Raw genomic sequence first — 18,596 nt, forward strand, 5'->3', positions numbered from 1 at the left:
TTTTTTAAATTAGTCATCACCATAGCAGGCTTTTAATAATTCGGAATAATAATTGTTAGAATGATGAGAATGAACTTTGGTTCTCAAAAGAAAGTGGCACATTCTATAACATATCCTGCACTCAGTTACTGCATATTCCTCTTTTCCAGTATTTGGATCTGCTTCTCCACAGAAAGGCTCTGTGATTGGGGCAGTGAAAAGGGACTCAGAAAGTGCTTTGGAAGCCACCAACTTGTGAAGCATGAAGTCCATTATCTTCATTGGTCCTTACAATCCTATAAGCCCCATCATAGCCACATCGGTCCATTGGAATTCATGTTCTGTGAATTTCCTTGAATTGTCTGGAAACTATTTTCAATCCTCCAATCAACTGGCTTAGTTAGCCTATGACATTCACTAGTAAAGTGCTTCTTTGGGGACTCATATTGGTGTGGCTTAAGTAAATTTATGAGAACATTGAGACAAGAACTGTTTGCTGTGCCCAATGTGGGGAAGTGTTAGTTTATAATGAACCGCGAAGGAGAGAAGGGATATAGCTGTCATTAGAGCAGTTCACCATCTATTTCTGCTTCTTTTCTCGTTCAGCCCGTGTTGGGTGCTCTTTCTTTCCCTCTTGACAGTAGGTGTGGCCATGTGATTTTCTTTGGCCAAAGAGAGATGAATGTCATTTTTCTTTTTAAAAGATTTTATTTGTTTATTTTTAGAGAAAGGGGAAGGGAGGGAGAAAGAGAGGGAGAGAAACAGAAATATGTGTTTGCCTCTCATAAGCCTCCACTGGGGACCTTGCCCACAACCCAGACATGTGCCCTGACTGGGAATTGAATTGGTGACACTTTGGTTCACAGGTCAACACTCAATCCACTGAGTCACACCAGCCAGGGCTGAATGTCACTTTTAGACTAAAGATTTAAGACCCTTGTCTGAATGTCTATATTGTTCCCTTTACTGAAGTCATTCTGAAGAATTTTTGGAGATGGAGCTTTCAGCAGCTTGAGTCCCTGAAGCGATCATGCTGAAAAAGCCCCTCCCCAACTCATGTTGGGCATTTAATAGAAGAAGTAAGCTTTTCTCTACTAAGCTACTGAGATTTTGGATCATTTGTTACCCCTGCAAAATCTAAACTCTTCTGACTGGTTCATGGGAACTGCCTTCTGATTTGTTTTCTGAAGGCTCAGAAGGCAACAGTATGCTCTGCTTTACGAGGTTCTGCATCATGTGGTCTTCATTTCTTCAGATGTATTCCTTTGTCTTTGACTAATGAAATTCTTAGTTCTTCTGACAAGTTGGACCTTCACATGTATGTTCTTACTGGCACACTCATATCTTTCTGCTTCTCCTGCTACCTCCCACCTAGCACTTAGCTGCTGACTGAAACATCACTTTTACAAGGACATCTTCCTTGACGTTTTGGACTGCCCTTTCTGTGTAGTCCCAAGCACCTTGTGGCACATTTATCAGCATGTTTAAACATTGTATTGTAACTGCTTCTCCTGGTACATCTATGTGACATTTTCTTCTTTCTTTACCATTGGATTCCAGTGCACAACTAATAATAAATGCCATACTGAAAAAATGACAAGAGGGATAGAACACAGAGTAATTAACAATATGGAATCTGATTTTTTTCCACATATGTTCTGCCTATTTTTCTCTGTGTTTCTTTTCTCTAAATTGGCCAAAATGAGAACATATTGGTAGAGAAGGTCAGCAGCCAAGATATGATCATTGACCCAGAGCTAGAAGAGGTCAGGTCACACCTTTGACTTCACCTGCAGCTCTTTGCTCTGGGGCCACTAGACACTGCTCAGAAGCCATAGTGCTTCTCTCTGTTGTGTCCAGTCCATTAATCCTCTGGGCTACTGCTTCCCCACTGTCCCTTGTATCTGTTTCTCTGTCCACCAGGGTCTCTCCTCTGTTGACTGTATTGCTGTTGCTATTATTGTTGCTGTAGAGCAGGCTATGGTACGACTGGAGTGGACAATGAGTGACCCTGGGTAGAAATAGCTTACCTCTGTCCCTGAAAGGTACTGAAAGCTCAGGCCTTAGGCAAAACCTTATGGGTGGGAGGTGTTTGGAGATCTTTTGTTCATTCTCTGGACCTACCAAGGCAGTTGTCCATGGTACTATCCTGAAACACCTCATTCTCATTCTTATTCTTCCTTATTCTTAATATTAATGCTTAAGTAAGCAGCCAAAGGTTAATTTCTTACTCTGCTTTGACTAATTTGTAATAATAACATTGATACCATCACCATCAGAAACAAAAGAGTTAACATTTATTGCTTGCTTTTGATGTTTTCATGAACTTAGCTAAGGACTTTGTAAGTGCAATGTGACTTAACACTTGCGACGATGTTAACATGGAGTTGGTACTATTGCTGTTTACACATGTCAAGTTAAGGCTTAGCTTGATGAAGCACCTTGGCAATGTGTCACAGCTAATAAGTGACAGAGACGGGACTTGAACTAAGGTTTTTTGATTCCTCACCCCAGGCTTTTTTTCCCTTACGTTTTATGTCCAGGAGACTAAAACCCTTTCAAGTAATTAAGTATATAATTTGGAATCAAATTATATTAAGGAAAGTGATTTTTGTCAAGAGCTCTTGATTGGCCTTTGTGTCACATTGAGTGAAGGGTCACCCCTTTGGCCTATGCTGAAATCCAATCTCAGTCATTGCCTAAATCTGGGAGACTGTACCTGATTTCAGACTGTTCCTTTTGGCACCTCCTTTGGCAGAAGATATTTTCCTGGAGATACGATTTTGGCTGGCACAGAGGCAGCAAAGGGACTTTTAAAAAGAAGCATTATGGGTTTTTGGCATTATCTTTCTGGGGTGCTGAGATATAATGAAACAAGGAAAGCACTGAGAGCCAAGGTCATTATGAATGTAATTCAGAATTTAAATTGCTATTTGTGGAAAAATATTCTGTCAGCCTGGTTGAACCAGGTTAAATCTCCATAGCAATTATATTTACAGGCAATTCCTTGGCCCTGCACTTCCCTTTGCCTGTGTGGGCGCAGTGAGTGTTTGAGTTAGTAGGCAGTAGGGCAGTGCATAAAAACAGAGTATTGTTATTGCTCTCATTAAGAGAGACCCTGATTCTTTTAAGTCTGCTCTAATAAGAGCCTTTGGAAAAACAAGAGAAATTTCTGAATATATGATTAATTTATATTGAGCAATTAGCGAAGTGATATAGTTAACAGTACTCTAAGTATCACTCATTAGGTTGGCTGCGTGGGAGGCAGCCTTTGACTCGGGAAGGAGGCTATTAGAATCAAGTGCCATCACATATCGGCAAGGCAGCCCATGTGAGTCTTGTAAACAATCAGGTTTCTGTCTTTGAGGCTTACAGAGGTGGTAAAATCTACTTTTTGGTGGTGTGTGGCACAGTGCTGGTTTTTATTCTAGCAGAGGATGAAATTGCTGGAGAAATAATGTCATTTCCACAGATTATGCTTTCTTTAGAGTCCAGAGCTCTGCTGCTGGTGGCACTGCCTCTCCTTGTGCATCCTGGCTGGGTGGGGGCCACCAGTTCCTTCTACATGGTCACCCTGGGTCCAGGGTGCTGTGGCTTAAGGCAACCTTTGCGGGACTTCTGCCCCGGAATGTTCTTACCTGCACCTCTCGCTGGGTTTACTTTGAGGCAATCAATGAAATGAAACCATTAAGAAATTGGTCATTACTTGGAATTTTCCCAAATATGCCTCCAAGTACCTGAATTAGAGCCCCTTCCTTCAATGTTTACAGAGTGACTGGCTGAGACTGACCTGGCTATTATAGGGTCACTCTCAATGGCTCGAATTAATAATGGGCTGTTTGATTTGTGGCAGGCCACCTGAAGAGCAGGGAAACAATAGTTTCCCTATGATCATAGTGGCCGTGAGGGGAAAGGAACTCGAGTTGGTGGGGGCTCCAAGTCTGTCCAGATGGGAACTGTTGAAAATTGAGGAAGCTCTGAAGCAAGTTTGGGGCAGTTTGGGCAGCAACTCAGTCCCGAGGGGCTAGGAGTATCTGGCTCTGGGGGAGAACATTTCATTAGGTCTGGAAATGAGGGATTAGCCAGGAGCCATTAACTGACTGTCCAAGGACAGAGGCTGATGTCATACAATAATTAGTGGGTTTGAATTGGTCCAGCCACAGAGGCAAGGCCCTGCTCGAGCTGCAGTGGTTGGACCTGCATGAGCAAGTGGGAGGCAGCAGTGGCCAGAAGGTCTTTTCACACATGGGAAAGCCCCAGATTCCCTGAGTACAGGGAAGAGGGCTGGTGGGGCAAGAGGACCACTGGGCCCCTGTCATGCCAGAGTTCAGAGCAAATCACCAGACCTAGGCTTGAAAGTTGGTGTGACCTACATTTGGCAGAGGGAATTAAGAGGAAGGTCTTTCTTATGGCTGGGACCAACATGGGAGGGGCTGATAGGATTAAGATGGAGATGCCTGGAAGCTTGGGGCTCATTGTGGGCACTCCACATGCTGAGAGTCTGGATTTGAAAGAAATTTTTTGGGAGGGGAATATGGGAAACCAGCGATTGTGAAGGCTCCTTTGATCTCAGGTCTGGAACTCATGTTTTGATTTGAAGCTACTCTGCAAATCTGCTCTCCCCTGGCCAGTATAGGTGTAACAGCCAGGAAGCCTACCTTTACTAAAACTCAAGATGCTGTGAGTTAGAGATAAAGATGGACAGAGAGATACCTGCTTCCCAGTTACTAGGAACATATCCTATAAAGCCTACTCTTCCCACTGGCCAGGACAGTGACATCCATCAAGGTACCCAGCAAACAGCTGCCAAATGAAGATGCTCTGAACAATATCTGAACCCTTGACATCGCTGTGGCTTTAGATAATGTGTCCCAGCTGAAGCATTGAGGTTTTTAAAATATAAAGAATTCATAGAGAGGTTACTGGTGATACCTTCCCATTCGAGATGTAAACTGTAACTCCAAATAAGTCCTATTCTCATCCAGAGCTTGACAGACTGGTTTGAATTTTATCTTGGCTACTCCCAAGTTCAATGACGCTGAGCAAATGATTTCTTTGAGAAAGCTCAGGTTTCTCATCAATAAAATGGGAACAAAAGATTGTTCTTGTAGAGGGTGGGAGATAACGTAGCAAAATGCCTGGCACCGAGTCACTGCTTAGTAACTGGGAGTGGCACAGGCCTGCGCATCTCGGAAAGCCAGGTCATAGAGCTCGGCAGTGAACTTGCAGTGAATTGAGGATGTCAGAAACAATGGGCAAATGATTTTATTCACTTTGGCCTTTTCCTATTCATCAAAAACCACATGAAAACTTTCCATTATAGGATCTGGCATTTATTTTTGAATATATTAGTGACTGTATGCACTGTGGTTTCCACCCCTCCTCCTATTCCCTCACCTCTGGGTGGGGTCCTGGTGTGAGGAGGCCTGCAGTGGCGGCAGAGTGGAACAGTGGGAGGACGAATGGGTGAGAATCGCTGGTGTGCACTGCACGTGCTGGAAACACCCAGAGATACTAGATTCCCCTTGATCTTTCTTTTTAAGGAAAAATTCAGTGAACTGAATTTTGCTCGTTTATGCCAACACAAAAGCCACAAGGAGTCAGTTCAAAAGAGAAGAAGGAACTTCTTGGTCCAATATTAAAAAAAAAAAAACCCACACCTTGCAGAGGTTAATTTTCTTAGAATGGCAGTTCTTAGTGTAGCAGAATGATTATCGCAAGCTAGCACACTGCTCCCTGGGTAGCAGCTGCTTCTGGTCACAATACCCCCTTACTCCAGGGAGGGCACTTGTTTTGGGGGTGAGGGAGGAAAATGAAGATGCAATGGTGAGTTCACACTGGGGAGGTGGATTATGTCGATGAGGCCTCAGGAAACCTGGGAGGGAGAAAGGAAATAGGGAGCCATTCAGTTGTCAGGACAGATGAGCGACTCTGCCTAAATCATTGTCCTGAGTCCTGAACAGCAGAACTGGTCAAGCAGCTGGAACAAGAAGAAATGGAACTTGACAGTAACTTAATCAAAGGCTCTCTTCTGAGTAACCACACACATAGGTATGGAGAGTGAAGGAGATGAAGTTAAGTGGAAGTGGGAAGGGGTCTGATATCTGTTTACCTGGAGAAAGGTAAAGTCCTGTGTGCATTTTGTCCTGCTGAGCACTTACTGATGTTGGATGCTTCCTATTCTTAAAAAGGGCTTGAGGTTTAATATAATCCCCTAGGAAAGTGAGGATTTCTTCATTGAATTGGCATTAATTACTTTTTAAATGTAAATTTTCAGCTGCAAGCCTTTTTCAAAATTACAAAAAAAAAAAAAAAGCCCAAGTACATCAGGGTAAATCAAAGACTAATTGGTGACTAAATTATAGGTTTTAAAGCTCTTTTTGGGCCATAAGTGAGTAAAAAATAATTAGCAAATGTGAATACATGCTTTTTCTTTCATTAATGACTCATATGATGATAACCCATTTTTAGCAAAATAAAAATGTCAATTTTGGACTGAGAGCTGCAATTCCATTATGAGGGAATTTATATTTAGCGATTGCTTGTTCACTGGCTGGTGGTTCCTTACACTCAGACCAAGGCTGGTCTGACTCTCAGGATGGCTGTCATTAGAAAACACGGTGGAGATGGACGATCTTTTTGGATTCTGTGGATGGGATTAAGTAAGACTATCCACCCAAGTATTACTATGGCTTCCATTTTAGAAGTAAGCATAGAGTATTATAGAAAGCTAAAGGCTTTGTCTAGAGACCCATACAGAATCTGAGGCAGAAACCAATCGGAGAACCGTCTTGGGTGTTGTTTTGTCTGCTTGGTGACAGTTTCAGCCCCCTTCCTACCAGCCATAGCTATTTATATTCAGAGCCACAGACTCCACAGATGTACAGAGAGGGCCTCCGAGTGATTCAGAAATCAGAATTTCTCTCCCCTGTTAGGGAAAATTTACAAAATTGTTGAAGGTAATAGTGGAGAAAAGGCAGACTTGTCTAGGGGTAGAGGAGAGGTTCTATTGTGCTCTTCATAGTTTCCTCTTTTCTCTTTAAAATAATATTATTTCCTCATCTCTCATTCTTGATACCCACATCCCTTTTGTAATGAAGCAATGATTTGGTCCTTATCTTGACCCTGCCAAAAAGATGCTTTCCTCTTGTCTGTCGCCACAAAACTCTGTGAGTCTACAGGTTGGGGCCATTCTGTAAGTCAAGCTACTATCTGTGGCTGGAAGTAAGAAGAGACCTGGAGGCAAAACCAGAAAACACTGCCTGTTTAGCGAGACAGTGTCAGGAAGAGCAGTGTGACGTGATAGAAAATCAGTCATCAAGCATGAAGACAATTAGAATCCAGGTCAGGCTCAACATTTTACTTGTTTGTCAAATAAGTCTGTGATAGCCCCAGATTAATTGGTAATTATAGTAGGTCAGAAAGAACTGGGGATAAACATGATAACCTTGGGTGTTGCACAGTGTGGAATATTAGGAGCTGCTACTCAGGACTAATGCAATGTTTACAATGTGCTTTGTCACCAATGAGCTGGAGCATCACGAACAAGTCAGTTCATGTTTCTGGAATCGGTCTTCTCATCTGTGAAGAAAGGGTACTGTTCGAGATGACTGCTGAGGTCCCTTTCAGCTATGAAATTCTGTGATGGCTACAATGGTCGTTCTCCCTATGTCTGTGAAAGAGTACGACTCTGGGTTGGAAAATGATCTACCAGCATCGCGACATGAATGAAAATGTGTCTTTCTAAGAGTTTTGCTGAGAAAGGCCCAGTTTCCTGCATAGACAAACAAACCACCCCCAAATGGGGTGATAGTGCTAGAAATGAAGAATAATACCACCACTTTGTATTCTTACCTTTCATGATTAAACAGTAATGTTAAAAATCATAAAAGTGTGCTAGTTTGACAAATGGCACATTTAAAACCTGTTTTAGCAAAGGGTTTTTACCTTTGTAATTTTAAAACTGTCACTTGAACTAAAAATATAGGTGAGCAAGTTGGTCTTTCATATTTAATGTTTGATTTTTTCCCTTTTTATTTGCAATTGATTCTGGTTGACTTTGATTAAAGAAGTATCAGGAATGGAATAGTGAATGGCAAGTCTTTCACTAATTTATGAAGAAGATGGTGGACATGATTCTTCTTACCAGTTCAGAGTTGAAATTTTTCAGTACCAGCCATGGTTGCCTTTGGCACATTAGCCATATATCTTACTCTTAACTATGCATACAGAATCACATAAGAATATTTGACTTAAATAAGCCAAAGATAACTGGAGGATTGTTTTCCCCCTAATCTTAATCTCAACATTTTACTTGTTTATTAAAATAAAAATGTAATAATAGCTCCAGATTAATTGGTAATTATAGCAGGTCAGAAAGAACTGGGGACAAACATGATAACCCTGGGTGTTGCAGACTGTGGAATATTAAAAACTGCTACTCAGGATTAATGCGATGTTTACAAAGTGCTTTGTCTCCTTAGGCAAGAACTAAGTGGTGATTTTTGGTGCGTTGCTACATTTCTTTGAACTTTAGTGACCTGATCTTAAAATGAAAGAGCTGCAATAGGATACAAGCATATGCTTCTCTATGTTCTGAAATCACTAATTGTGTCTTTTTTTCTTTTGCAAGGTTTTCCTCACCAAAGGTATTAAATATTTGTTGGATGCAACAGAGTTAACGACTTGTTCAACAGGGGCAATAGAGCGAGAGAACTCGGTCCCAGGTTCTGGGATTGGTCCAGGGTCTCACTGGTGTGGGGACCTTGGGCAAAGCACATTGTAAAACAGCTTTTTTGTTTGTAAAATGGGAATTATAAGCCTAAGCCTACTCCTAGCATTCTTTTAAGGCTCAAATGAGATAACAGAACTGAAAGCTCTCAAAAGACCGTGTAAATGGAAAGTATTAGTATAAAAAGGCCCTTTCTAAAGAATATTGATGGGAACATCTTTATGTACACATGCACTTCATTACTGAACTGTTTATTGAGCTATTGGCTGTTGTTAGCTTTGATTCCAGGCTGTTAATCTATCATATGAACATGATAGATGTGTTCACAACAGTAACAGACCTGAATAATACTGATGCACTTGGGGCTTACGTCCTGAAAATCACTGCCTTCAGGTTCTGCCGATCAGTATGGTATTGTAGGATTTCAGGGCCATCAATGCCCTCACCCTGGGGTGAGTGTGGTCTTTGTAACTTCCTTCATGGGGGCTGATTGAAACTCTGCTTGAACATCTTCAGTGATGAAGGGGTAATTGAGGTGAGGGGAAGGAGACTTGTAATGTTGAGCAATCTGCATGGTGCAGAGTTTGTGGTAGGTGCTTTATGGCTCTTAGCTCATTTTCATCACCATCTCTACAAGTTAATTTTTATTATTCCCATTTTAAAGATGAAGAAATTGAGTTTAAATAGATTAAATTAAGAAACTAAATGGTAGCGTTGGGATAAAACTAAAGATTTTAAGCTGTCCACATGCCATATACAACATTTCTTGAGAAATTTATTTCCATTGACAGATTTTTCTCCCTGTCTTTTGACAGCCCTGTTATAAAACAAACAAACTATTCCTTATAGCTTATAGTTCAGAGCTAGCTAAGAGTATGGTCCATGGGCCAGCATCATGGACCTCACCAGTCGGTTGTTTGCATGTAAACACTTGGCTCTACCCCAGGCCTGCTGAATCAGAATCTGCATTTTAGCAAGATCCCCAGTGATCTATGTGCACATTAAAGATTCCTATCTAGAGCACACAGGACTGGTTATATTCTTTTTATTTTCCATGATGGCTCTCTAACTACCTCTCCTGACTGCATTAGAACCTTCATCCTGAAAAAAAAAAAATGCCCAGGACACCCTTAACTCTGCACCTTTCAAACACTTCTCAGAATCTTGAAAGCCTCTATGAAGTTTCCTTGTTTAATGGGAGAGAGGTGATCCCTTCTCTGACCCCCCAAAACATGTTTCATAAACTGTCCTGCCCTCTGCACTATGAAAAATGCCTGGATAATTGTGATTCTGTGAACTCTATATCTTTCCTTCACAATTACCTATCAATCAGTCAATCAAAAGACAGATAGAGGAGTTTAGGGTTTATGGGCTAGGTTTGTAAGCAGGAGAGTGACATACAGAAAATGGTGAAATAAGCTGAAATTGGGAGATTTATCTTGTGGTGTTCTACAGTGTGGTTAAAGAGGGTAAAAAATGAAGGTTCTGAAAGTCATTACAAATTGTAGAAAATAAAGCTCTTTGAAAGCTTTTATTGGCTGTCACTTGATGCATTGACTCATAGGCTTCATGTAATATAAATGTATTCCCTTGATAAATGAACCAAATTTGGTCAAAATTAGTCAACTCACTTGAGATTTATTAGAAAATAAACACATAGACATATGCAATTTATAGAACAATTAATTTGAAACATAGTCTTCACTTTATCCAGACTATTATTATGGTCTCCGTTATATATTTATAACTGAATATTTGTGCCATTATTCACTGAGCCACACCAGCCAGGGCTATGTGCCATTATTAATATGCTGATCACCAATGCCAATCTGTCCTTATAAGTGAAACGTCTAAATCTCTTAATTTGCTTTTTTAGAGGCAGCCATAATTGATCAAGGGAAGCTCTTTCCCCTTTTCTGATGTTTACCATGGAATAAAACCCACTCTTTCTCCCAGGGAGTTACCAAGTCCTTTAACCAGAAAATTCTGTCCGGCCACCAACAGTAATGGCTGATGAGAAGGGGATTGTCTCTCTATCCTGAGACCCACATTTCTGCTATCTGACCTGTAATCTTGCATCTTGTCACTTCCTGTATCTTTTGCTCACTTCTCTTAGCCAGTAGGGGAATCATTCTATAATTTCTTCCTCCACTTTGCTTTCCAACTGCTGATGATGTCCGACAAAAGACATCAGAAATCTCAGACCTCACAGGACCAATAAAAAGAGAGAGTCATGGAAAGAAACTTCAAAACCACTAAGTTTGGGTAATTGCTTTAAATACCTCCAAATTAATGTATACTAACACTGTGTATGGCCATGTTTCTAGAAACATAAATACTGAAGTCTAGGTGGCAAAAAAAAATTAGCCAAAATAATATCTGAAGAGAACTATATGACAACCCTTCTAGGGCTCCTGCTGGAACCTCTGACATGTGTACATCATAGTACTGAATAACGATGTTAATTTATTTTTAATCACTATTTCTCTTAAATGTGGGTTGCAATTGTTAGTCTCATGTTTTGGTCACCAAAGGGAAGCTCCCTTAGGTTTACCTTAGGGAAACCTAAAGTAAACGCTAGCACATGGGGTAGGTTAAGAGAATCTCTCATACTGTTACTTATCCTAGACAGAGACCCCTTCACTTTCCACCCAGTAAGGGAATAGAGTCAATGGTTAGTAGAGAAAAGATTCCAGGATAATAAATATTTGATAATATTATCAATATGGATAATTTTCAATATGGTAATAGAATTCAGACAATAAGGGATCTGAATTCAAAAGAAATAAGGAATTTTAATAATGTCTTTGGTCTTTGTACAACTTGAAATGAAAACTTCTGATTCCTTTCTTATCAACTCAATGGATTAATGGCTTTGGAGAAATCTTGCCTAAAGAGGGAGGACCATGCTTCTGCTGCTTTGGTATTTCTTATATCTTTGTTGTGGTGTGGACAAGGCAAAAGGCAAAAAAATATTTAGAACTTGTATTTTAAATTTTTAAAAGTGACCTGTAATCCATCCATCAACTCCTCATGTGCTAAATGGTTGACATTTACTGGTCTGGCAGGAACAGGGAGGTCTGCTGGAGCAGAGACAGTGCTCAGGGCAGCAGAGTTGGAGATCAAAGCTCCTGATTAGTAAAACTTTGGCTTCTGACTCACACTTGGGCTGTATTTCAGAGGCTTGAGGTGCAACAGTGATGGAAGAAGGTATTTGAAGTTTCATTCATATTTATTGCTGGGCAGTACATGCACCATTCCTGTTCAAAAATAGCCATTATTTTACACATAATTAATTCTCTATTGTTTATTCAGAGATTGTGATTTCTTGCTTTGGAAACCCCCCAAATAAGGAGCACAATTAATCTACATGATCTAGAACTGATTCCTTATATGAGAACCAGTCATGTCCTAAGGAGGCAGTTAAAAGAAAAGGGTTATAGCATTGTTTAAGGATCCTTCAAATGACTGTGGGTAGAGATAGATAGGATTCTACCAAATCCTTAATAGCCATGAGGGGCAGGGGGCAGGGGGCAGGAAGCCTACAAGGAGGGACTGTCAAGCCCCACAAATGACTGGTGACTGGGTCATCAGCACAGAAATAGGTTCTGAAAGGTATTAGATGCAGAAGGATACTGGATATCAACTTTGCTCACTTAGTTATCAACCTTGAGTGCCCATGGCAGCTCAGGCCCTGCATAAGGTTAAGGAAGTGATGCTGGCTGGGCTGTTACATGGGCCATGGGGTCCAATAGTTCTGCAAACCCAGCTCTGCTCTAGCACTTCTTAGCACTGCCACCTTGAGTAGCATATGTGTTCTTTAGCATCTTTTTTTTTGTTTTTTCACCTGTAAAATTAGGATCAATTGTTGTTTTGAACTTTAGTTAGATTATGTTATTTATGTTGTCAAGTACACAAAAAGCTTTAATAAATGTTAGTTTTTCCCCCTTCCCCTACTCAGGGACCATGAGGGTTGTTGCGAGAAGTCAGATGTGTCTGTGATTTTAAAGGGTTTACATTCCAACAGGAGAAGGAAGACATGCACACAACTGACTATCATACGGGACTGAAGGAAATTAAGTGTGTTAGTAAGAGAGATATATGAAAAGATACAGAATAAAAGGCATCATTGATTCTGCTGGGAATTGGACAAGGTGGGCTTTTGGGGGAAGGCAACATCAACAGAGGTCCTGAAGGATTTGAAACCATTGTTTCTGATCCTGCTAACGAGAAATACCCAGGAATACACAGTCAGAGTGGCAGAGTGTGTAGGAACCAAGGTTATTAAAAAAAAACCCAACAACAATAAATGTGTAGAGGATCAGGAAGAAATGGGAGGAAACTATGTCAGGGTAGCTCTCAAGGGTAGGGCAAAGTCTAATTACCCAAATTGAAACCTGGCCTTTGCAGCAGACCTAAGACTTCTCTTGAACCATGAAGACCTGCTGTAGCAGCAGAGGCATGCCTGAAATAATTAGCTTTATATTTCAGCTCTTGTTTGGGAATTCTTGGTTTGCATCAGTCTTTTCCCAGGAAGCACGAATGGTATTTTGAGAGTGATTAGAAAATTGCCTGGACAGTAGTAGGGCAGGAAAACATAGAATCAATACATAATCAGGCTGACTTTTAATTGAATATATTACTGAGGCCATGCTGACATGTAAATTTAAAAACTAGTCACTAGAGAAAATCAATGCTTTCTTCTCTGTAGCTTCCCTGGTTTCAGGAGATGGAGCAAAGATCAGATTTTGCTTTCCTCCCTTAAGCAGACATCTGTGTTGCTATTTGAATACGAGACCTGTGTTAAACAAACCACTTTTCTACCTTTCTCTTTTCTTCATAAGGAAATAAGTATTTACTTTGGAAAAATTAACCTTAAATTCATGTAGAAACAAAGAACTGAAAGAAGAAGGAGGGCTCTTTTGATGTTATACCAGTCCCTTGGGCACAGGCATGTAATTACCTTCCAGAAGGGAATTTGGACTCAAAAGCTAATCACTGTCACTCTGTTTTGTGAAATATCAAGGCCAATGGGGTAATAATACATGTATCCCAGATATGCATCTGTCTTCATTTTATTTATATTTTCTGTACTCCTGTGTAGTATTTGGCTAAGTTATTTGTTGAATTTTGAGTGAATCTCAGGATTGACGAGGAGCCGAGGAGAGCAGCTTTCAATCAAACTGGGGCCCAGGAAGCAAGCCCCCTCCCTGTTGCCCCATCCCAAGGACCAGCATGGGAGCAGTGGAAGGAAGCAAAGTGAGGAAGCCCTGGGACTTTCCTGAACTATTGTCCTTCCAGGCATCTCATTTTGCCTTGGGCTTTGTAGCACTGTGTTTGTAAAAGGAAGGCTCATGCCACCTTAACCTCTACACAGACACTGTTGCTCAGTTGAAGAGAAAGGCTGCATCTGGACAAATTTGTTTCTGCATGGATTTAATTAGGCACCTACCAGGTACCCAATTCTGTGCTTGATGCTGCCAGGCACATGGAAGATTTATGAGACATAGCCTTTGACTTCAGAGGGTGCCAGCATGCTATAGAATGCCTGTAAATAAACTTTAGTGTATATAAATCTCCTGCAGAGATTGTCCAACAGGAACCCTGCCTGGAGGTCTCTCGATGTAGGAAGAGGTGCTTGAACCTAAAGTTTAAGAAGCGGGTGAATCTGGGTCAGGAGGTCCATGACTCAGGCTTTGAAAGACACACAACATGGTATGTTTAACATCTTCATTAGTCAGAATTCTGTGCAAAGACAAACCCTGCTACTTATCAGAGAAAGATATTTTATATTTCTCAACCTTTATTTTCTTGCCTATTATATTACAACAGTGATGTTTATCTCATGCTATTACTATAAGAATTAAATGAGATAAAAATTAGCACAGTTCCTGAAACATTCTAGAAATACAATGAACACATTTTCATACCTCACTCCTCAACAATTTAGTTGGGAAGATAATATAAGCTACTTTAGCTTCAAGTTATTTCTTATTTATAAAAATAATAATGATATTTATAATCTCTGCCACACACATGACTCCTTGTATTGTCTAATTGTATTGTTAGTTGTCTGTCTGTCTGTTTTTTAAAGAAGGCTCAGGTGGTTGTGTAATTGGCTTACCAAGTTCAGAAACTCTGAGATTCACTTCAGGCCACCAGAAATGATAATTGCATGAGGTCTAAAGACAGGGTCTGGATTTGAGGTTGAAGAGTTTTACATCAAAGATGGGAGAGAAATGGTGCCTTTCAATTTCTGAAGAAGATCCTCTGAAAAGATCAAGAATGAACCCTGGGCGAAAAGTGAATATAGGGGAGAACTAAGGTCATAAACTTCACTTTGAGGCATAGTTGGGGCTGAGGGCCTATTGAAAAACAAGATGGTAACACAGCTTAGAAGACCTTTTCCTTGGTAACTTTCAGGCCAGCCCCTGAGAGCTCATTCTGGATCTAGTCCATAGTTTTTCTGGAATTAGAGAGAAGTCTTTGTTGGCTATTAGAAGGAGCTACTGAACCATAGGCTCTTGGACCTACAAAAAGCTGTAATGCTCCAAAAAAAGCTAAGGTCATAAGGAGATACAGATTGAGTTGGCTATGGTGACAGGTCTTGGAGGAGGGAAGTTTGAGTTCCCAGAAATGTTGAGGTTCATGCTAATAACTATAGATCATCTTAGAACTGGTAGAAATCCAGGCATAATGAGGCACTGGTAATACTGTCAGGCCAGAGATGTAAGATGGGAGATCCTGACCCCGAGAGGGTTTGAGGAGACGATGGGTAATTATTTTAGACCAAGACAAATGCCTAAAACGAGGAGATCCAGCCAAGCCAAACGCCTTTTGGTTTATCACACTAGCTCTTTATTTGAACTTCACAATCCTTCCATACTCCAGCCTTCACAGGGGATGAGGAGTGAGGACTGTCTCCATAGGAATGGAGCTCTCAGTCCAGAGCATTACCCATTTGAATGATGCTCCACACAGCCTGACTCAGAACATATCTCACAGAGAATCACAGAATGTTAAAAAGGGAAGGGGCCTTGGGAATCATCTAGTTCAATCTCCTTATTTTCCTGATAAAGAAGCAGACTCAGAGAAATTACATGACTTTCTCAAGTTCACATAGCTGTTCAGTAACAGAGCTGTACCTAGAACCCAGTCCTCCCACGCTACTTGTGTTACTAGGCCATGCTTTCTTGTGATGATCTATAGTTGCTTGAATTCCATTTATCTCCCTGGAAGTCTGGATTGATGTGTCTGCTCAGGCTGGGCACACCATTGCTCAGCACTTAGAATACAGCAGACTCCCTTTGCTTTTGCTCTTCACATGCTAACCACGAAGTATGAGACCAAGCTGCCACTCACTGCTCATGCTGATGACAATTTCATTAACTCTGTATTCTTGGGCTTTGGCAATCCACTCATCTCATAATTGTGCTAAGCTCATTCTGGTGAAAAGTGCATGCAGATTTTCTGAGCAGTTCATAACGAGGAAATCATTGTTAAAGATTCAACAAAATTAGTGTTACATATTCATGAATACTTAAAAAAATACCAGTGTCTGCGATGTTAGAACAGAAATGAATGCAGTGGCCCGGGCTAGTGGCCTGCTGCACGTACACACTTACCTTTTTGGAGGCTCCCTTGGGCAGTAGCTTGGTGAGAGCAGTCTTTAAAGCTGCCTGGCTCTAAAAGATAAACATCCCTTCACTCAGCAAAGTGTCATCATGAAATATGGGGATGCAGGAAGTATTTCTGACCATGAAACTATGGAGAATGTAGTACCTGTAACAGACAGGGATTGAAGAGATTTTACTTTGGTTATTTTTAGCCCTTTTCTGCCCCCCTCCTCCCTGCCCCCCGCCCCTGCTGCCCCAATTCCTGTCTCAAGCTCTACCTTGAGCTTGGGGTGTAAAGGTACCTGAAACTTTATGAAAATGTTTTCATTCTGCCATCAAGTTAGGGGAATATGTTTTGGCACCATGGCCAGTGGATAGGGGGATAACTTCAGGATTTCTCTATTTAGAGAAACCGAGGGCAATGCAAATCTTCATGTCAACAGTGCTGTGTTGTATGCCACTTAAGGCTTTGCCATTAGAGCTAATCAAGCTATTTTTCTCTGATTTAGTTTTCTTATGCTCACAGCAGGAGGGAGGTCCAGATAACATCTCGTTATGAACAGATCAAACAACTCTGGTATGTATGGTATAATTTTGTCCCAACCCTCTACAATGTTCACCCCTGTTGTAGTGTTGTTAATTGATCTGCCAATAGTCAGTCAGAGCTCCCATTTGGGAAAATATGTGAAATAAAGGCTCTCACTTAAGATGAACACTTTACTTACTTCCAATTTTCTTTTGGGTTTATTTCCTAGCCTTCAATTTTAAGGAAAAGAATAATAATAGCTTGCATTGATATGCTTTTTCTAACTCGTTCCAAGTGCATTTATACTTGTCAGGATCTAAGGAACATAAACTAGCAGGGTTTATTTCTGGCTGACATTACATGGATTGGCTGAGATATCTGATCTCTGTCACCCTTACTCTCAGTCACCCTCCAGAATGTGTCCACTCCCTGTGGAAGAGGGAAAGAGGAAGTGGGGACATTATGCCTAGCTCTTAGAACTTCCACTCAGAAGTGATACACATCCCTTTCACTAACATGTTATTAGCCAAATAAAGCCACATGACCATATATAATTTTGTTTATTTTTATACTTTTAAATTTATTTTTTATTTTTGATAATATTACAGATATCCCCCATAACTCCCCCCTTTGCCCTCCTCTACCCAATCCCCCATCCCTGGCCTTCACCACATTGTTGTCTGTGTCCATGGACTATGCATATATGCATATATGCTCTTTGGTTAATCTCTTCCAGTTCCCCCCACATCCCTCCCCTCTGAGATCTGTCAGTTTGTTCCATGTGTCCATGTCTCTGGTTTTATTTTGTTTTTCAGTTTATTTTGTTCATTAGATCTCACATATGAGTGGCATAAGCTATTTGTCTTTCCCTGACTGATGGAGTATGTCACTATTAGGCCTGTAGTAAAAGCAAAACTAAAAGTAGTTCCTTCAGGCAGAAGGAAAATGATGCAAATAGATATATAGAACTGCAGGAGGGAAAGAAGGACATCAAAAAAGTTAAATGTGTGGATAAATACGTATGAATATTGATGCACAAAATGCAGAAAAACACAAAGTTGTACCGAGGTTCTAATACAGGTATTCTAGTAATTCTAAATGTTCTGATATGCTAACATTTATCTCTAGCACAGTTATCTAAGCCGTGCTCACTGCCCACTCCATGTCTTCTTATCCCTGGCCCCGTGACACCAGGCTTTATCTGCTCAGAAGGGAGTCAGGGGCAAAGCAAGGTACTTTGTGCCCTCAAACCCTGCCTCCTTTATGTGGCATTTTTCCTGGATGCTCTGACTTCAAGCTGTACTCACTCTGTAAAACTTATACCATCCAGCCACGCTGGACATGGCCTAGATTCCTGGTTCATATGAGTGTTGTGCTATTTCTAACTTAACAGTGTGTCCTCTGTTCCATCGTGAGCTTTCTCTTACCCTAATTTTCCTTTGTCTGTCTAGCTTTTGCCCCTGACACCAACTTTTGCCTCTAAGGTTTCGATGAGCTGCTCTTCACATAGCCTATATCCTCTCAGCCTAGTTATGCTTGGTTAATTTAGGGTCCAACATTAAAGCTATTATATAGGAATTCTACTTGATCTTAACATCTGAGGAGATTAGTTACATCCTGGGGGGTGGGTGGTGAGATTATAGTGTGTTCCTGAATCAACTACCCCTGAAGGCTAATAAGTAAAGATAAAGTTAGGGTCAGGAGAGCCTTGTGGGAAGGGAGTGGGTGTAACTGAGGTACATGG

This window comes from Desmodus rotundus, chromosome 13 (assembly GCF_022682495.2).
Source record: "Desmodus rotundus isolate HL8 chromosome 13, HLdesRot8A.1, whole genome shotgun sequence".
NCBI classification, from domain to species: Eukaryota; Metazoa; Chordata; class Mammalia; order Chiroptera; family Phyllostomidae; genus Desmodus; species Desmodus rotundus.